Source organism: Bison bison, unplaced genomic scaffold (assembly GCF_000754665.1).
Source record: "Bison bison bison isolate TAMUID 2011002044 unplaced genomic scaffold, Bison_UMD1.0 scf7180017864464, whole genome shotgun sequence".
Classification (NCBI taxonomy): Eukaryota; Metazoa; Chordata; class Mammalia; order Artiodactyla; family Bovidae; genus Bison; species Bison bison.
In genome coordinates this window covers 9,989,350-10,007,673 of record NW_011495025.1, presented here as the reverse complement: position 1 = coordinate 10,007,673, position 18,324 = coordinate 9,989,350, and the positions used below count along the sequence as shown (strand labels likewise).

Sequence of the window (18,324 nt, the reverse complement as noted above, 5' to 3'; positions counted from 1 at the left end):
AAATAAAATGAAACTTTCCAATGGGTCTCTCTATTCACTTGAAGTGAAGTGAAGTGAAAATCACTCAGTCGTGTCCGACTCTATGTGACCCTATGGACTATACAGTCCATGGAATTCTCTAGGCCAAAATACTGGAGTGGGGAGCCTATCCCTTCTCCAGGGAATCTTCCCGACCCAGGAATCAAACCAGGGTCTCCTGCATTGCAGGCAGATTCTTCAGGAAAGAACACAATCACCCTGTCCTGCTAACACTCTTCCTGAACCAGTATTGCAGAAAGCCACATCCCTAAAGAAGTGATCGCAGAGGATGCAGTGCAATTTTCAACTAAGTGTGAGAAAAAGGACATTTGTTAAAAAGAAAAAAAAAAGACATTAAAAAAAAATCAGCAGCCTGACTTAAAAGCTGATATTTTTATAAAAATGAGATGTCATAAAACTGACTTTTATTGAACCCATATGAGATATGGCCTATGATTTGTTGATCCACAAAGGTCTGCAGATTTTAAACTCCCTCCCTCACCAGGCACCACCTTCCCTGTTAGCCACGAAGAAAAGAAAATCCCAGCATGTCGAAGTAGATGACTTGAAAAGGAGACCACATTCATTTCAGTGCTATATTAGAAAAATTTTACTCATATGATTATTAGACCCCTAACCATGATCTGGGCCCTAAGCAGTTGGGCACAGGACTGAAAAGATGACATGAAAACATGAGGCAGGAGGCAGGTGCTTGTGGACAAGGACCAGAGTGACAGAGGACCCAAACCCCAGGCCACCAGGAGGAAAATCAAGGGCACCAAACATCTCCAAGGGGGGTCACAGAGAGCCCCTTGATGAAGTCTGACTTGACTGAGAGAGTTTCAGGCTTGAATCACCTGCACAGAGGCTGCAGAAATATTCTCCACCAGATCCCATGCAGCTTCAAAGCTAGAGAGCTGAAAATTACTTTAATAAGAGGCCAATCAATATTGTGGACTTCCCTGATAGCTCAGGTGGTAAGAATCTGCCTGCAATGCAGGAGATGCCAGTTTGATTCCTGGGTCGGGAAGATCCTCTAGAGAAGGGATAGGCTACCCACTCCAGTATTCTTGGGCTTCTCTTATGGCTCAGCTGGTAAAGAATCCACCTGCAATGCGGGAGACCTGGGCCCGATCCCTGGGTTGGGAAGATCCCCTGGAGAAGGGAAAGGCTACCCACCCCAGTATTCTGGACTGCAGAATTTCATGGATGGTATAATCCATGGGATCACAAAGAGTCGGATACAACTGAGCGACTTTCACTTTCACTTTTCAGTCAACATTGTCACTCAGTCATGTCTGGCTCTTTGCAACCCCATGGACTGTAGCCTGCCAGGCTCCTTCGTCCGTGGGATTTTCCAGGTAAGAATACTGGAGTGTTGCCATTACCTCCTCCAGGGTATCTTCAGGACCTAGGGATCGAACTCGCATCTCCTACACTGGCAGGAGGATTCTTTACCACTGAGCCACCAGGGAAGAGGCCAATACTCATTCTAAATTTCATTTTATGTTCTCAGGAAGGCAGAAAGGAAAGAGTTTTCATTCCTTTGGCAGGAATGTGAGATTTATCAGTATTATGCAAATTAAAATAAGAAAAAAAAATGTTTTCTGTAGGAAAAGAAACAAGCTTCTGCTGAGTTACGGAGCACTTAGATCCCCCAAACCAGAGAACCCAAGAGTTTGCAGGGAGCCTTGCCTCATCCAGCTCCCTGACAGACTCCCTCTGTCATTACCAGGGAGCAGCTTCTTCAAGGAAATACCTCTTTGGTATTTCCTGCTTTTTCAGGGAAGCAGGTGGCTGCAGAGCAGTCTTCCTCATGCTGAGCCCAAAGGCAGCCTTCCTTTAACTTCCAACAGTATGGATCCTGGTTCTGCCCTTGACAGTAATCTGCGTGTCTACTCCTTCTTCCTTCTCCTCCTCCTCCTCCTCTTTCTCCTTTGGAGTTGACAGGGTGAGTGTTTTATTTATAAAAGTCACTCATGTTCATGGCAGCCATCTGGAAAGTACAACACACAACACATGACATATTCACACTACACAACACACAGTCCTACTATGCTCCTTTACCTTGAAGCACGTGCTCAGTTGCTGAGTCATGTCTGACTCTGTGACCCCATGCACTGTAGCCTGCCATGTTCCTCTGTCCCTGGAATTTTCCAGGCAAGAATACCGGAGTGGGTTACCATTTCCTCCTCCACTACCTTGAAGTAACAACAAATAATAAGTGACATCTTTTTTCATAGAGGTGCATTCATTAATAATTGCAACCATGCCAAATATTTATCCTTTTCTTACATCGAATACTTTCATATGTACTAACCTTATTATTAAAATGTAAATATCATTTTAATGGCAATCATAATATTACATTATATAGTTACAGTATGTTGTGTTTGACTGCATTCCCTGGCTTTTGAATATTTAGATTTTCCCCCTTTGCTCTTTTTTACTTATAATATAAATAGCACTGAGATAAATATCTCTGTATATATATCTACACATTTAAATTATTTTCTACAAATTTAGATTATTTTGTCCCAGATTTGAAATTACTGGGTAAAAGAATTAAATTACGTGAATGCAAGCTTCCTCATGTATATTAGAAAATCATTTTTTGAGTTAGTCTTTCAAATATTTAAACACATTACATATTACCTCTGGAGTGTTTTTTAACATAGGCTAAATATCCTCAATATTTGGAAACTGTATGTATTTTATAGGCATTTATTAAATGCAGAGTTGAAACATTAGTTCTGCTGCTTGTGCCTCAAATGACAGCATTAAAAAAAGTAGCACATGACAAAGGTCTTCTGCATAAAAAACAATAGACATTATTACATTTTTTTTGCAAAACAAATGTATTACTCATTTTTAACAAAAGGTAAAATTAGTAAGTCCCAATCTTGTTAAGCACACATCTTGAATTTGATGTTTGAGAAGACTGTCAGACAAAAATCAGTCCAAGTCCCTTGGAAAGGTGTTGGGGAATAACAAATAAGGCTTCAAGAAGGAGGTGACAGAAGAATATAGTGGCCTCCCGTGGGGCAGCCTGACTGGCTGATCAAAGTGATAGATGTGATCTACTGAGAGTTAATTTAGGAGTTAGAATGTCTTCTCTCTGACTCTAATAACTTTCAAATCAAAGTGAGAAATGAATAACTGTGGCTGATGACACCTGGACCATGAGTTAAGGATTAGCTGTCCCCTAAGCTGGCCAGTTGCCCACTGCTCTTTGAACACTCAGGCCAGGATGTAGATCAAACCACCTGCCAAATGTACTGGTATGATCACCATCATTTATTCATTGGTATCTCTAGCTACCAGGTTCCTGAAGTTAGAATGATTGGCCCCTTTCTGTTCCCCGCCCCCATCTAATTGGCCACTAAACTCTGGTCAATTTCTCTCTGAAATATCTTTTAAATTAACTTCTTTCTATCTCTTGTGCTAGGGCTATCAAGCAGCATTATTAACAACAGCCAAAACATGGAACCAACCTAAGTGTTCATCAACAGATGAATGAATAAAGAAAATGTGGTGCATACACACACACACACACACAGGAATATTACTCAGCCATTGAAAAAGAATGAAATTTTGCCATTTGCAACAACAAGTGTGGACCTGGAGAACATTATATTTAGTGAAATAATTCAGTCAGTCTTTCTGTCTGAATGAAAAATACTCTTTTTTCATTTATATGTGAAATCTAAAAATTAAAACAAATGAACAAACAGAAACAAATACAACAAAATAGAAGAAGACTCATAGATACAGAGAGCAAACTAGCGGTGAGAGGGGTATGGAGAGGGGATGATGGGAAAAGAACCAAAGATACAAACTCTAGATTTAAAATAAATTATAGTAAAAGACGTAATGTAGAACACAAGGAATATAGCCAATATTTTGTAATAACATATGAAATACAATCTACAAAAGTATCAAATCACTCTGTTGTAGCCCTAAAACCAGTATAATATTGTAACAACTATACTTGCATTAAAAATAAAAAGAAATCCCTAGCTACTATACTCTATGTTAGCACAAATACTTTTTCTTTGAAAAATAAATGCTGTGAAGTCTGTAGTTGTTATCTTTTCCTTAGATAATTCCAAATCATTCACATTCTCTCTCTATGCCCCAGTTAATTTTTCCTAAAGTAATCACTTCCCTATTTATTTGAAAGACATTATGGTGACAAAAAGCTTACTAGATAATAGTTAGGAATTAATATAAAAGATAAAATATTGAACACTTGATTATATGTGTTTATATGCGTGTTTTCATTTAAATTTACTTCATAATAACATCTACCCAATAAAATCTCAGTGCCCTATTCAATCAAAATAATTGATTCACTAAATTAAACTTCATCCAGGAGTTTTTATTGTGGATTTGAGCAAGAGGGCAAATATAACAGGGCTATTTTGAGGCCAGACTACTCATAACCAACAAGCCACCATCAGCATTTACCTTGGGTAATTGCAAAACATAATTTCCTAACTTAACTTCAGTTTCCTAGTATCAAATACAACACAACATTTCAGTGTATTTGTTATTCCTGGTAGCATATTGGTCATGAAAAGTTTTAGATACCTTTTTTTGGCAGAAAAACCGTCAGCAGTTGGCTGTTGGAGAATTTGTTTTCAAAAGTGACTTGAACTGCCAACATACTGCCAATTAAAAATACAACAGTAACCTCCAGGAAATTGAAAAAAAAAATTTAACCTTCTGACAATTAATCTCATGGTAACTCCTGGTGACTTAGCTAAAAGCTCTGGCTGGGCATGTACTCAGGAAAATCTTTGGAAGAACAGAAGCATAACCCATGAAGTTTTGTAAACTTAATTTTCAAGTGGAAAACACAGTCCTTCAATTTCATCATATATACGAATTCCAAAAATGCTAAATTCTCAGATGTTGTTTTTATTTATTTAACAAGCATCTAGGGCTTACTCTGTGGTTGGTGCAGGTCTAAGAATTTTGCACAGTTTAACTCATCATATCCTAAAAATAATCCTGAAAGATGGACACTCTTTACTATTTCAGTTTTATAGACTACAAAACCAAGGGATGAGAGCTTAATTAAATCACCCAAATCATCCTAGTAAGTGTGGGGGAAGAGTGAGAGGTTGACTCCAGAAATGGGGCTCTGTAACCTTTGCGCTTTGCCAGCTCTCTAGTTGTGTCCTTGTTTTTGTTCAGTTTAAAAAAAAAAATAGAGAGAGAGTCTTTTTTCACTTATCTAGGACACCCTTGTTTAGTCCATATTGTCCAGAAAGATGTGGTAGCCCCTCAAATGAGTTGTTCCCTCTCTGAACGACAATCTCATCAACAAATGAGAAGCACAGGTTGTGTCTCAAGTCTCCTTCCAGAGCTATGGGAGTCAGTGATTCTTTTCTGTCTTGACAAATGGTGGATGTTCAAAACTAGCACAGAAATTTCTTCTTTCAGGACACTTCATTGCCCATGAGAAATAGGAAGTGGGAAAAGTTAGAAACTTCACTTACTAAGAATTAAGATTAATTGGCACCATCATTTAGGGGTTTTCCAGGTGGCTCAGTGGTAAAGAATTCACCTGCCAAGCAGGAGACACAAGAGACACAAGTTCGATCCCTGGGTCAGAAAAATACCCTAAAGAAGGATATGGCAACCGACTCCAGCATTCTTGCATGGAAAATCCCATGGACAGAGGAGCCTGGTGGGCCAGAGTCCATTGGGTTGCAGAGTTGGAGACAACTTAGCAACTGAACACATGCACACACACACATCATTTACTTACTGTAAACAATGTGTTTTACTGATTAGAATGTGTCCTTTCTCTTTGCATGGCCTTTTTACAGGTCTTAGAATTCTTCCTCTTGGGTGTCTTATTTCACCCTCACAGAACTCCTGGGAGAATGACAGATTCTAGGGGTTAAAGTCTCCATTGAACAAACTAAAAAAATGGGGAGATTAAGTGGCTTATCTAAAATTACATAGGCATTTAGCGACACATAGGAAGATACACATTCCTTTTTCTGGTCCATCTTTTATCAACTTGAAGTCTTCACTAAATTGTGAATGAGTCTTGATACAGGAGAGCTAGAGGCAGAATTCTCAGGGCAACTATTTCCTGTTAGCAGGTTTAGATTTCCCTTAGATGTGGCAGACATTCATGGAGCACTAACTGTTTGAACCGTAATAGTGCCAGGAACAGGGGAACACTGAAAGCTGACACTATAAAGCAATAAATACACATGTATAAAAATCACCCGGATACTGTGAACACGAGTAAAATGCTGTGAGAAGCAATACTAGGGAGTGCTTTAGAGTCAAGAAGTTAAGAATGATAACTTTGGGACCACCTGATTTGGTTAAAATCCTGGTTCAGTGACTGACTAGCTATACAAACCTTAGGTAAGTTGCTTACCCTTTCTGAGTTTTATACTCCCATCTTCAAGGTGGAGGTAATAATAGTGAGTATTACACACTTGATCAAAAGATGAAATGAGCATGTGAAGTTTTGACAATAGTGACTGACTACTCATGTGCTGGCTGCAAATACTCTTATTCTGTCACTGCTCGTGATGTGGCTTCCTTCAGCCCCAGAGGTGAGCCTGAATATCCCCCAGGTGCTTTTCACAAAGAGGTGATATTTTAGTAGCGCTCTTTGGAGAAGAACTATTTCATTGGAGGGAGAAAAAGCAGGAGGAATATTGTAGCACTTGAAAAGACCAAGGGTAAGATAGAGGAATGAGACCTAGGGAAAAGAAGCAGCCGGAAAAGGTGAGCTGGGACCAGAGCTTGAAGGTCCGTACAGCCAACACCAGGCTGGATTTTACTCTGCAGTAAAGGGAGGAAATGGAGAGAGCCGATCAAGGTTTTTATTTATTTTTGTTGTTGTTGTTGTTTTAGCTTTGTTGAGTTATAGTTTAACATATAAAGTTGCAAGACATTTAAAGCGTACATCATGGTAATTTGATATTTGTAAACTTTGTAAAAGGATTCCCCCCTCCCATTTAATTAATCAGCACATCCGTCACCTAACACAGGTATCTTCTGTTTGGTGAGACTGTTTAAGTTCTACTTTCTCATAAAATTTCAATTATATAATATGGTGTTATCACCTATAATCACCATGTTTTACACGAGCTCCTCAGACTTCATTCACCTTATAATGGAACGTTTGTACCCTTTAAACAACCTCTCCCTATTTCTCCCACCCTCTAGACCCTGGAAACCACCGTTCTCCTCTCCGTTTCTATGTTTGACTCTTTCCAGTATTCCCATGTATAAGTGGTACTACATAATATTTGTCTTTCTCTTCCTGGCTTATTTCACTTAGTATAATGCCCTCGAAGTCCACCTATATTGCCACAAATGGCAGGGTTTCCTTTTTTCTCATGGATCAAGAATATTTCCTTGAATATATATACTATATCTTCTTTTTTATTATTTTTACTTTTTAATCTTAAATGCATTTATTTTTAATTGGACATAATTGCTTTACAATATTATGTTGGTTTCTGCCATACATCAGCATGAATCAGCCATAGGTATACATATGTTCCCTCCTTCTTGAACCTCCCTCCCAGTGCCCTCCCCCCGTCTCAGCCCTCTACATTGTCGCAGAGTACTGGATTTGAGCTCCCTGTGTCATACAACAAACTCCCATTGTCTTTCTCCATATGGTAATATACATGTTTAATGCTACTCTCCCAATTTGTCCCATCCTCTCCTTCCCCAACTGTGTCCACAAGTCCTTTCACTGTTGCTGTGTTTCCATTGCTACCCTGCATATAGGTTCATCAGTATCATCTTTCTAGATTTCATATGTTAGGTAATTAGAATAGAAAACAGGAGTCCAAATTGGCAGTGGCTAAAAGACAAGGCAATGGCACCCGACTCCAGTACTCTTGCCTGGAAAATCCCATGGATGGAGGAGCCTGGTAGGCTGCAGTCCATGGGCCCGCGAAGAGTCGGACGCAACTGAGCGACTTCACTTTCACTTTTTACTTTCATGCACTGGAGAAGGAAATGGCAACCCACTCCAGTGTTATTGCCTGGAGAATCCCAGGGCGGGGAGCCTGGTGGGCTGCCATCTATGGGGTTGCACAGAGTCAGACACGACTGAAGCGACTTAGCAGCAGCAGCAGCAAAAGACAAGGAAGGGAAAAGCCCGTGAAAATAGAACAAAGGAAGGTCTGAGGACCAGGAGTGAGGACTTCAGGTAGAACAAACAACACTCCTGGCTAAACCAATTTACATAGAGCAGGCCCAGGGGGAGGAAAAAAACATGTAAAAAGAGGAGCCAAAGGTCTGTCTCTCTCTCTCTCTCTCCCAAGCATTGGGGCACTCTTCTCTTTGCGTCTTTGTGTGGACATGTCCTCACGCCTCGAAGATGGATTTTCCTGCTATTATCTAAATAAAATAGAGCTGTAACACGGAGCTGTAACATTGATTTGTCTAAGAGCGATAACACGGTCCATTCGAGACCTGAGAGCTATAACACGGTCTGTCCAAGACCCGAGAGCTGTGACACACCAAGGGCTTTAATGTCCGTCACTCCAAATCTTTGCTGTGATGAGACAAAACCGAGGAGCATACACTCGCCTGACACATATGTATGTGTTAATTTGTAATATTTGTTTTCTCTTTCTGACTTACTTCACTTCTTTATCCATTGATGGACACTTCAGTTGTTTCCATGTCTTAGTTATGCTGCATTGAACCTGGGAGACCCTAGTTTCATTTCTTCTGGGTACACACCCAGAAGTGGGATTGCTAGATCAAGACAGGGTATGACTCTTTGTCTTGATGAGGTTTTGAGATGGCTAAAGTCAGCCAATAGTCAAAGGAGCTGGACACAAGTCCAACTTCTGAAGGGTTGATGGTGAACTTGAAGTTAAAAAGTAGCAAAGGATCAAAGCAACATTTGAAGATAAGACACAGATAAGGTCTCAAAACTGTCAGCAAGAGCTAACTGGGTATTAGTTTCTGAATCAAGGAGCCAACCAAACACTGGAGTGAGAAAAGGACAAAAATAAATCAGAAGACAGGTAAATTGTTGAGGGAGATTAAAAAAAAAACAAAAAACTGGAAGATCAGCTAGGAAACTGCTTAAAAACTTATGCAAGAAGCAATATAAACAGCTAATTCTTACTGGGCACAACAGTATTCTAAGCCTAAACAAGTATTGTAAACACGTCCTACAAACCTATAAGGAAAGCACAATTAAAATTCCCGCTTAGATGGGAGAACTAAACAAAAAAATTAAATCACTAAACCAAGATCTCACAATCACCAAGTTTCAAAACAAGGACTTGACCTTGGACAGGGTGAATGCCAAAGCTTAGAATCCCCACTACTAGACCTCCAGGGGAGGAAAAAGGCTTCCACCAAAAGCAACAGTGGTGGGAGGAAGGGATGGGTTTGAAGGTGTAGCTGGAAACATTAGGAAACAATTGGTGGTATTAAGTGAAAAACAGCAAAGGGACAAAACGCTTCTGCCAAATGAATAATGGTGGCAGTAAGCAAGATAAGAAACAGAGAAGGTCAGGAAAGCAGGTTAAGAAAAGATGATGATACTTTTATTTCAGACACACTGGCTTAAAGTGTCTGAAGAACACAAACCATTATTGAATAAAATCTTTATTGTTGGTTGATGTATTTTTTTCAAATTACCTATATGATGAAATCTTTTACTTTCTACTTGATCTTTCCATGATTTTCCTTGCTGTTAATCTGTTCCAAAAGGAGTAGAGTGATGATTACTTACAAGAAGCTACAGAGAAGTTTAGATAAACAAAAGTCTTCTCTGTTTGTTTCTCTTTTTGTAATTAATGACTTCATGATTGGTCACTTGTGCAGTTTCTGTTAGGAGTCATAATACCTATTTTCCATTTGCACTGACCTAGAAGTAATACTTGGGCTGAACACGAGTGCAGTCTGGCTTCTGCTGGTTCCCTTTAGATACTAAAATGGGAGCCTAACACCTCAAGCAGACTCCGTTTTCCACTCCACCAGGTCTATAAAATACAGAGCATTGCTGTGTTATCTGTTTAGATTACAAGGTTAAAGTTTAACTTTTCTAGTTTCAAATTGCTTTCTTGCTAGGGGATATAGAGCAGCAAGTGTGATGACCATCCTTGCTTGTAAGCTTTCAGGGGGAAAAAAAAAAGAATAACAGAAAAACAAGTTCTGGAGATGTGCTAACAGGGAAAATCTTATTCACCTTTTTGCAAAACACTCTCATTTGAGACTTTGGGTAGCAAAACAATTCGAAGTAACTTGTACTGTTCTCTGAATCTGCTTGGTGGTAGATAGTCATTCTCCAGTGAGTGTTCCTGGAGGTAATAAAAATAAATTAAATAAAAATTTAATTTATCTCAATGACTAGTTAATGTTTTACATAAGCAGATTGTTAGAGGAATCAATGGCAAAATCATCATCATAATAGCAAAAAGCATGAATGCGGATTTTTATCATGCATCATATGTTGTGCAAAATCTGTATATTATTCCAGTTAATCTTCAAAGTTTTTGTTAAAGTGCTATTGTTATCTCCATTTCACAGATGAGAAGACTGAGGATTTGAGATCTTAAGTGACTCGCCCCAAATTCTATAGTTACTAAGCAGCCGAACTAAAACTCAAACCCAGGTCATTTAGTCATTTTGACAAACCTTTATAAATACCTATCACATGGTAGGCATTATCGTAGGTGCTGAGGGTGCAACCATGAATAAGCCAAATATAGAGCCTATCCATCAGGAATTTACACTCTAGTGGGAAAGATGAAACAGAGCCTGTGCAACAAGACCCCATGCATTGTTGCTCCATAGTTTTCTTCCCTGGTTCTCGGAGGTCACATCCAACTCTTTTCCCACTTGGTGATGCAATGGGAGATTCTGTGATTTTTGCCACAATTGCTACATCTCAGTTCCCTTAAAATGAGTTTAAGCACCTTCAGTTAAGAGTCATGATTACATCCAAGCTGTCTTTGGCTGCTGAGGAAAAATAGACTCAAAGAGAGACACCTCTTTACCATGAATAAATGCTTTAAAACATGGAAAATATGTGAAGACCATTGGGGAAACTGGGTCTGTGTTCTGTGAATGTTACACATACATGTAACATACACACAACTCAGTTACTTTGTTCTTTGATGAACATGAGTGGGAAGCTCTAAGAGATGCTCCCAGGAGGGAATACCACCCCCTCCATCAAAAGTAATTCTTAAAAACTGGGATCATTTCGGGGCTAGTCTTGTCCTGGGCTTGCCTACTCTCTTGACATTCTAATTCCTTTGTGATTAAAAGAAAGACGTACTCTTCTCTATCAGCATTCATTTCCTTAATGATCTCATTGAACTTATGGTCTTAAATATGACTTGCATGGTGATGACTCTGATATATACATCTTCAGCTCAGAGTTTGTTTCTCACCCCCAGACATATATATCCATCTGCTCAGTTGACAGTTCTGTTCCAATGTCCTGTTTGTGACTCACTAGAGATTAAGGTCCATGGAAGCAAGGATTTTTGTCTTTTTTATTCATTCAAGTTTCCACAAGACCTTGAACAGTTCTTGGCTTAAAAGAGGCACTCACTAAATACTAAGTGAATGAGAGAATGAACTGTCGCTAACATCCAGAACCATGCTAGGCATTAGTACCACTATAGTACTAATAGTGTGCACTATTGTAGCACAATAACTAACACAGATCTCTTGTCTCAAAATGTTCATAGTACAGAAGAAATGACAGCTATTCAAGCAGGTCAATGACATACAACACCATCAGAGCTGACAACAGACAGTTCACATGCTATATGGAAATGTGAGGAGGCCTCTTCTCTGTGAAACCCTCTGAGCTGGGCCTTCAAGAAAAAGAGAGAGGTTGAGGAGGAAGAAAGGCAGATCCGTGTAGAGGAGATAGTGTAAGCAAAAGGATTAAAGCTGATAATGCAGCTTTGTCCACACAATAGTAAATTATCCTAGATAATAGGTCATACGGTATGTAGGAGGAAATGACAAGCAATAAAGCTAAGCTATTGCCTCAAATTCCATTCCAAAAAAAATGGTCCTTATTCTCTAGTCAGTACCCAACTGGAAGAGGATAAAAGGTCCCCAAGGAAGCTGTGATTTCTGGTGGATCCCATGATTAACAATTGCTCAGCACTGAGTCTCTGCAAAAAGAAAAAAAAAAAAAAAAAAAAAAAAAAACGGTGCACGTTTTAGGGCAAGGGCTTTGACAACTGATAGAATTACCCTTGCTGTGTATTCTTGGATGAGTTTTTCAACGACCCTATACCTCAATTCAGCCATCTAAAATGGACAAAATAATGCTCATCCCAAAAGACTCTTTAATAATTAAACAATAATATTTTAAACACCATCTGCTAGGCTCTAGTTTTAAATGCTCTTTGCACATTATTTCATTTCAACCTCTTGCTAGTTCTTTGTCAAGTCCTATTATCGTCCCCCTTTTGTGCATGAAGAAACTGAGGCATGAACTGACTATACACTGTGCCTAAGGTCATATAGCTAACAGGAGTCAGAAAAGGAATTCAAACTGAAGAAGTATAGTAACAGAACCCTCATTCCTTAAGACTCTAGAATAAGGCCTCACTAGGAAGTATGCAATAACTATTAATAATCATAATTGTCTCCTTTATTGATTGATTAATGTATGTCAGCAATCTCTCAAAATAATTTTTTGAAACTGGAACAAATGTTAAGCCTAGTTAGAGGTTTTTAAGTGAAAGCTTGGAGTGGTAAAACACATTGTCCATGCCAGAATTGAGAAATAGACTCAAGAAAAAACAAAAACTTAGAGCTACCGAATAATTTCTTAGAATGAAGGGTTCTAGATACCAATTTTGCTTTATCATTGAAGGGTAACACCAGATGTTATTGTAATTAATACTAACACAAATCTAACAATAACATTACAATTGAGTGTTTACTATGTTACTATGTAACTAAAATAATCTTAGTTAATGCTGAGTCACCCTATGCTTTAATATTGGGTACAATTTTATGCTTATTTCTATAGCACTGAACAGATGGGAGCTCTCAGGCACAGAATGTTTTACTAACTTGTCCTTGTCACACAACAAATGTCCAGCTGGCATGTCGACTACACAGTCTAACTTTCTTTGAACCAAGAAATTATCCATAGCATAAACCTAGAAGAAACAACAAAACCTAGGTCACTGCTCAGTCTTCCTAGTACTCTGTTTTAAACACAGCCATGATGGATCAATGTTTTATGGCAGAATATTACTACCATCACAGACATTAGCTTGAAAACATTCTCCTAGTATACTGCCAAGAATTTATCATCACTACACTTATGCAAACTGCTTTTAACTCCCCTGGATAATTAATTCCATTTATTTACCTTCCACCTTCTAACGTGACACACAACACAGTAACATCTTATGAACTGGGCATTACATTTGGCATAAATAAAATTTCCAAATGTTCATTCCCCATTATAAATGTAATATTTTTCATTAAGAAGCTTTTAGAAATGTATCACCTGCACGTTACCTTTGGAAATGACATAAAATGAAGAAAGCTTTTTCCCTAATGATTAAAGATCATAATTTGATGCCTGAGTCTTTTGTTGTAATTATGATTTGCTATAATACACTCAAGATCCTTTTCAACTTTATGTTCCCTCCTTTGTTCTCAGGTAATCAGCCATTACTTCTAGACTTTACAGTCGGTAAACTTGAGGTGAAGTCCTGACTCTATAACTTCCTATTTATATATCCCAGAAGTTATATATGAAGTTATATGTCCTTCAGAAGTTACAACATTCCTTCCAACATTGATTTCTTCATCTATAAAAACCGGGTGATGATACCTGTGCACAGAATAATCATAACGTTTAGCTTTAGTAACAAAGGAAAATAACTTTGTTTCCTACAAAGAGCTAGCCATCAGATGTCAGATATTATTACTCTGCCTCAGGGCTCCTTTTAGTCAATGGCCCTCCTCCCACATCCAAGCCTGCTCCTGGGGTGGAGTCAGAAACTTATTAGAATGTGAATGCACTGCGGATGGGAACAGTTGTCACTGAAGTGCCCAAGAGCCCTTAGTCTACAACCACTGAATGTAAGACTCTGTATTTAAATGTATACAGTTGAGGGGCTGGATTCCAGATCACTTTCAATTCTAACATAACTCTGTTTTCTGTGTAAAGCCGATTCTGGGTTGGGTGTGACATTTGTAGATGTGTAGAGCATCATCTTCCCTCATTTTCTGTAGGAGACAAAACAGCAGACTAGTAATTATGTGATCCTGGAGCAGGTCCTTCCAGAGTTCATACCCTGGCTTTGCTTCTGTGTGATTGGAAGCAAGTTACTTAATCTCTTGCTGACAGTGTCTTCATCTATAGAATAGAATATAACATCCAGAGAATGCTGATGGGGAGTTTATAAGTTATTGTGTGTAAAGTGCTTGCACAGAACAAATGCTATAAAAATGGTTTGCTATTATTATTAGACTTTAGGACAAACAAGAGAAAGTTTATCAAGGTTCAGAAGAAACTCTTATTGGGGCATTTTTAATTTAGTGAATTATGATGGGCTATCATTTTTTTATCTCTGTTTCACTACTTTTTAAATTTTCTCTTTGATCATAGTCTGTCTCAGCTGTTGACTTTCCAAACTAGTATATCTACCTTTTGGGTATACCTTTATGTGTAAGTTCAATCACATTTCTTGTTCCTTTTCCCCCTACCTCAGGATTTCTATTGTAGACTTTTTTTCCTCTGTGTATAATGACTGTCAATATTTATTTCCCTTTTTTACCAAAAAAAAAAAAAAAACAGACCTTACCTATGGAACAATAGCTCCTATCATAAGGGGCTATTTATGACTGAAGGTAATATTATGGTTCATGCTAATAACAAGCATTCCAATTAGGTGATTATATTTTAAAATCTAAGCTTGTTTGAAGAGTTATTCATGTTTATAAATAAGGTAGAGACAATCCATTCATAAGTGCTGTGAGAAATAGCTCCAGCAATTTTCCTCTGAGTAGTGATGTTTTATAAGTGATTGAATTCAGTCATGAAATTGCAAGGCAATTCAAGTTCTCCTGGAATGGAAACTGCAATGTTATTGCCGACAACCACCTCTAACAGAGGACATTCAACATAATTGACCGTTTTCACGATACTTTTCATTTTCCATGTGATATATGAATAATGAATAGGATAAAGTGCTAATTATAAAGGGCTTTTTGTGTCCTAACATGCTTTTAGGGTCAGAATTGAAGTAATGCTTGTCCAACTAACAAAAATATGCGGGTACTAATTGTTCAGGGTGCTCTGGGAAGTGCTATGACCCCCACACTGCTTCAGATGGATAGATTACTTTCTGTTGTGGGCTGTGCATGATTAATTTCGAGATAATCGCGTTTATACTCTCCTTGTGCACCAGAAAATAGCTCCCACTAGGTGAGTGGGTGAATGGTTGTGAAGACAGGAAGAGTCCAGAGGGCTCCCAAGCCTTCACTTTCCTGAGATTAAGCATTTAAAGTTGGCAAATGTAAAAAGGGGCTTTAGGGCCTGACCCAGGTTTGAACTCTCTATTCAGAGAAGTTAAATGATAAAACATGAAAGAAGATGGCTAAGTGTCATCCCAGCTCACCGGCTATCACCTGCTGTGCAAACCTAAGCCAATTCCATAACCCCTGAAACTGCTGCTGCTGCTGCTGCTGCTAAGTCACTTCAGTCGTGTCCGACTCTGTGCGACCCCATAGATGGCAGCCCACCAGCCTCCTCCATCCATGGGATTTTCCAGGCACAGGTACTGGAGTGGGTTGCCATTGCCTTCTCCGAAACCCTGAAACTAAGTTTCCTCAAATGGTTGTAATTCCAACCACTTTGAGCACTGGGGGTCGTGGAATTAAGGAACAGAACGGAATGCTGAATATATGGCATCTTATCTATGCTTGGACAGGTTTTTAAAGGAGAGAGGGAAGAAAGAAATTACATAGATGTCATGAAGATTAGCTTTGGAAAGCTCCTCCCAGGCAGCTTTATCTTTATCCCAATGTGCCAGACTTGAATGGGCTTCCCCGGTGGCCCAGCAGTACAGAATCCACCTGCAGTGCAGGAGACTCAGGAGACATGGGTTTGACCGCTGTGTGGGGAAGATCTTCTGGAGGATGGCATGGCAATCCACTCCAGTATTCTTGCCTGGAGAATCCCATGGACAGAGGAGCCTGGCGAGCTACAGTCCAGTGGATTGCAAAGAGTCGGATACAACTGAAGCGACTGAGCATGCACACACATGTCAGACTTGAACACTAAGCATCTCCCTCTTATTCTGGAAGTTCTCAGGATCAGTTTCCAATGCTATAGTAAAGAATCTTCCAGAATCTCTTAGTAGAAAGCTAAAACCTGGAGCAAAATTAGTTAAATCCTCTTCCAATGTGTCACTGGATGAAGCTTCAAAATAGTTAATAACAATGTAATTTTAGAAGGTAATCATCCTCATCATCATGTTATTGCCATACAGATCAGATCACTTTTAAGCTCATTTAATAAAGGACAAACACTAGGTGCAAAGACTCAGAAGGTATTTTTATAAATGAGCTATATAAGTCAAGCAATATAAGTCAAGTCAGTTGAATTTTTTGCTAGACAAATCAATTTCAGCTCAGACAGAATTTTAAGTTTTAGTATTTGTGATTTTTCATGATAAAAATGGATACGTTTTTTAAAGAAGGGTCACGCTATATTGAAAAATGGACCTTCTATTGATAGACCCATTACGATTAGAATGCTTCAAGTAGTTATTCATTGATCTCACATCATTTTAAATGGAGCATTTTTAGTCTGCCAAATTAGATGCCGTTGGGCTATTCAGTAGTCCGGCAGGTCTCAGGTGGAAGAACATGCCAACAGTCTCACAGTGTTCCCTGCTACGATAAGGCAAGGGCTCATCTCTGAACCAACTTCTTGGAAGAAGTGACATTATTCTTCATAAAAAGGTTTTATTTCAGCATTATAAGCTTTGTTTATAAATGTGTGTCTGAGGAAGGCCGGCTTCACACTCAGATTTGTTTGTAAAGCAAGATGTTCTATAGTTAGTTTCTGGGAATATGGTTCAACCTTGGATAGAGTCAAATTTGTGTAATTATGAATCAGGCTGTAATAAGCTTCTACTGTAGTTTAAGAGAAGTTGAAATATATAAGAGAAAGAGACCTATTTTTAAAAACTCATACTGTTGTTCCCTGGTGGCTAAGAAGAAAGAATCTGCCTGTAATGCAGACTTGGGTTTGACCCCTGGGTAGGCATGATTCCCTGGAGAAGTAAATGGCTACCCACTCTAGTATTCTTGCCTGAAGAATTCCATGGAGAGAGGAACCTGGCAGGCTACAGTCATGGGGTCACAAACAGTTGGACACAACTGAAAGACTAACACACTCACTATTGTTTCCAGGTGATTTGAATTCCAATTTCTAGCCCAACTGTGTCATGGCCTGAGGGGACAGTTGACTCAGACATAGGACATCTTGGCCCTAAGAGACTAAAGTCTAAGGAACAAAAAGTAAAAAGAGACAGAGAAGCTCAAGGGTATCTGGGTTTGGGAATCTGTCATCTGATTAAAAACAGATCTGTTAGAAGACACGTGAGTTAAAACACTAGTTATATTCAATTTGTCAGGATGCAAAAGTACTGTTGAATAAGCAGCGCTACTCTGACAGCAAGGCTTCTGCATAGTTACACCTTTGCAGAAGCCTCGAGATGATTTAGGGAACCAGAGTGCCACCTGCTTCTTGTTTTATGCCCAAATAAACCACCCAGCCTATCTGAACCCAGATTTCTCACTGGTAAATATGGTATAGCATCATCGGCTCAACGGACATCAGTTTGATAAAACTCCAGGAGATAATGGAAGACAGAGGAAGATCGTGGAAGACAGCCCACCAGAGCCTGGTGGGCTGTAGTCCATGGGGTAGCAGAGTCCGACTTGACTTAGCAACTGAACAACAACAAAATACAGGAAAGCAAACAACATTTTGGGTCTTTTCAGCTCTGCGATCGCATCACTTCCAAACCTTATTCTACGTGTTTCTAATCAACAAGGCATCAGCCACCACCACAGTGATCTCCTCAAGGCACCCAGGCATGTTTTCCCAGAGCACTGGGTTTCCCTGGCTGCTTGGTTTCTGATTTAAAATACTCTGTCTCCAAGATTTTTAACTAATATATATAACTGTTGCTATCTCTTAAAACAGCATATTACTAAGCTTATGGTCTTTTGACATTGAAAAGTCAGAGATCAAATCCCAGCTCTGTC

The 18,324-nt window shown here is 39.1% G+C and overlaps 1 protein-coding gene across 1 annotated transcript in view; it reads left to right on the top strand.

Annotated features, from left to right (window-relative positions):
* Nucleotides 1–18,324, top strand: part of KCNIP4 (Kv channel interacting protein 4) — a 1,324,407-nt gene that overhangs the window by 1,197,451 nt on the left and 108,632 nt on the right. The window lies entirely within an intron of this gene.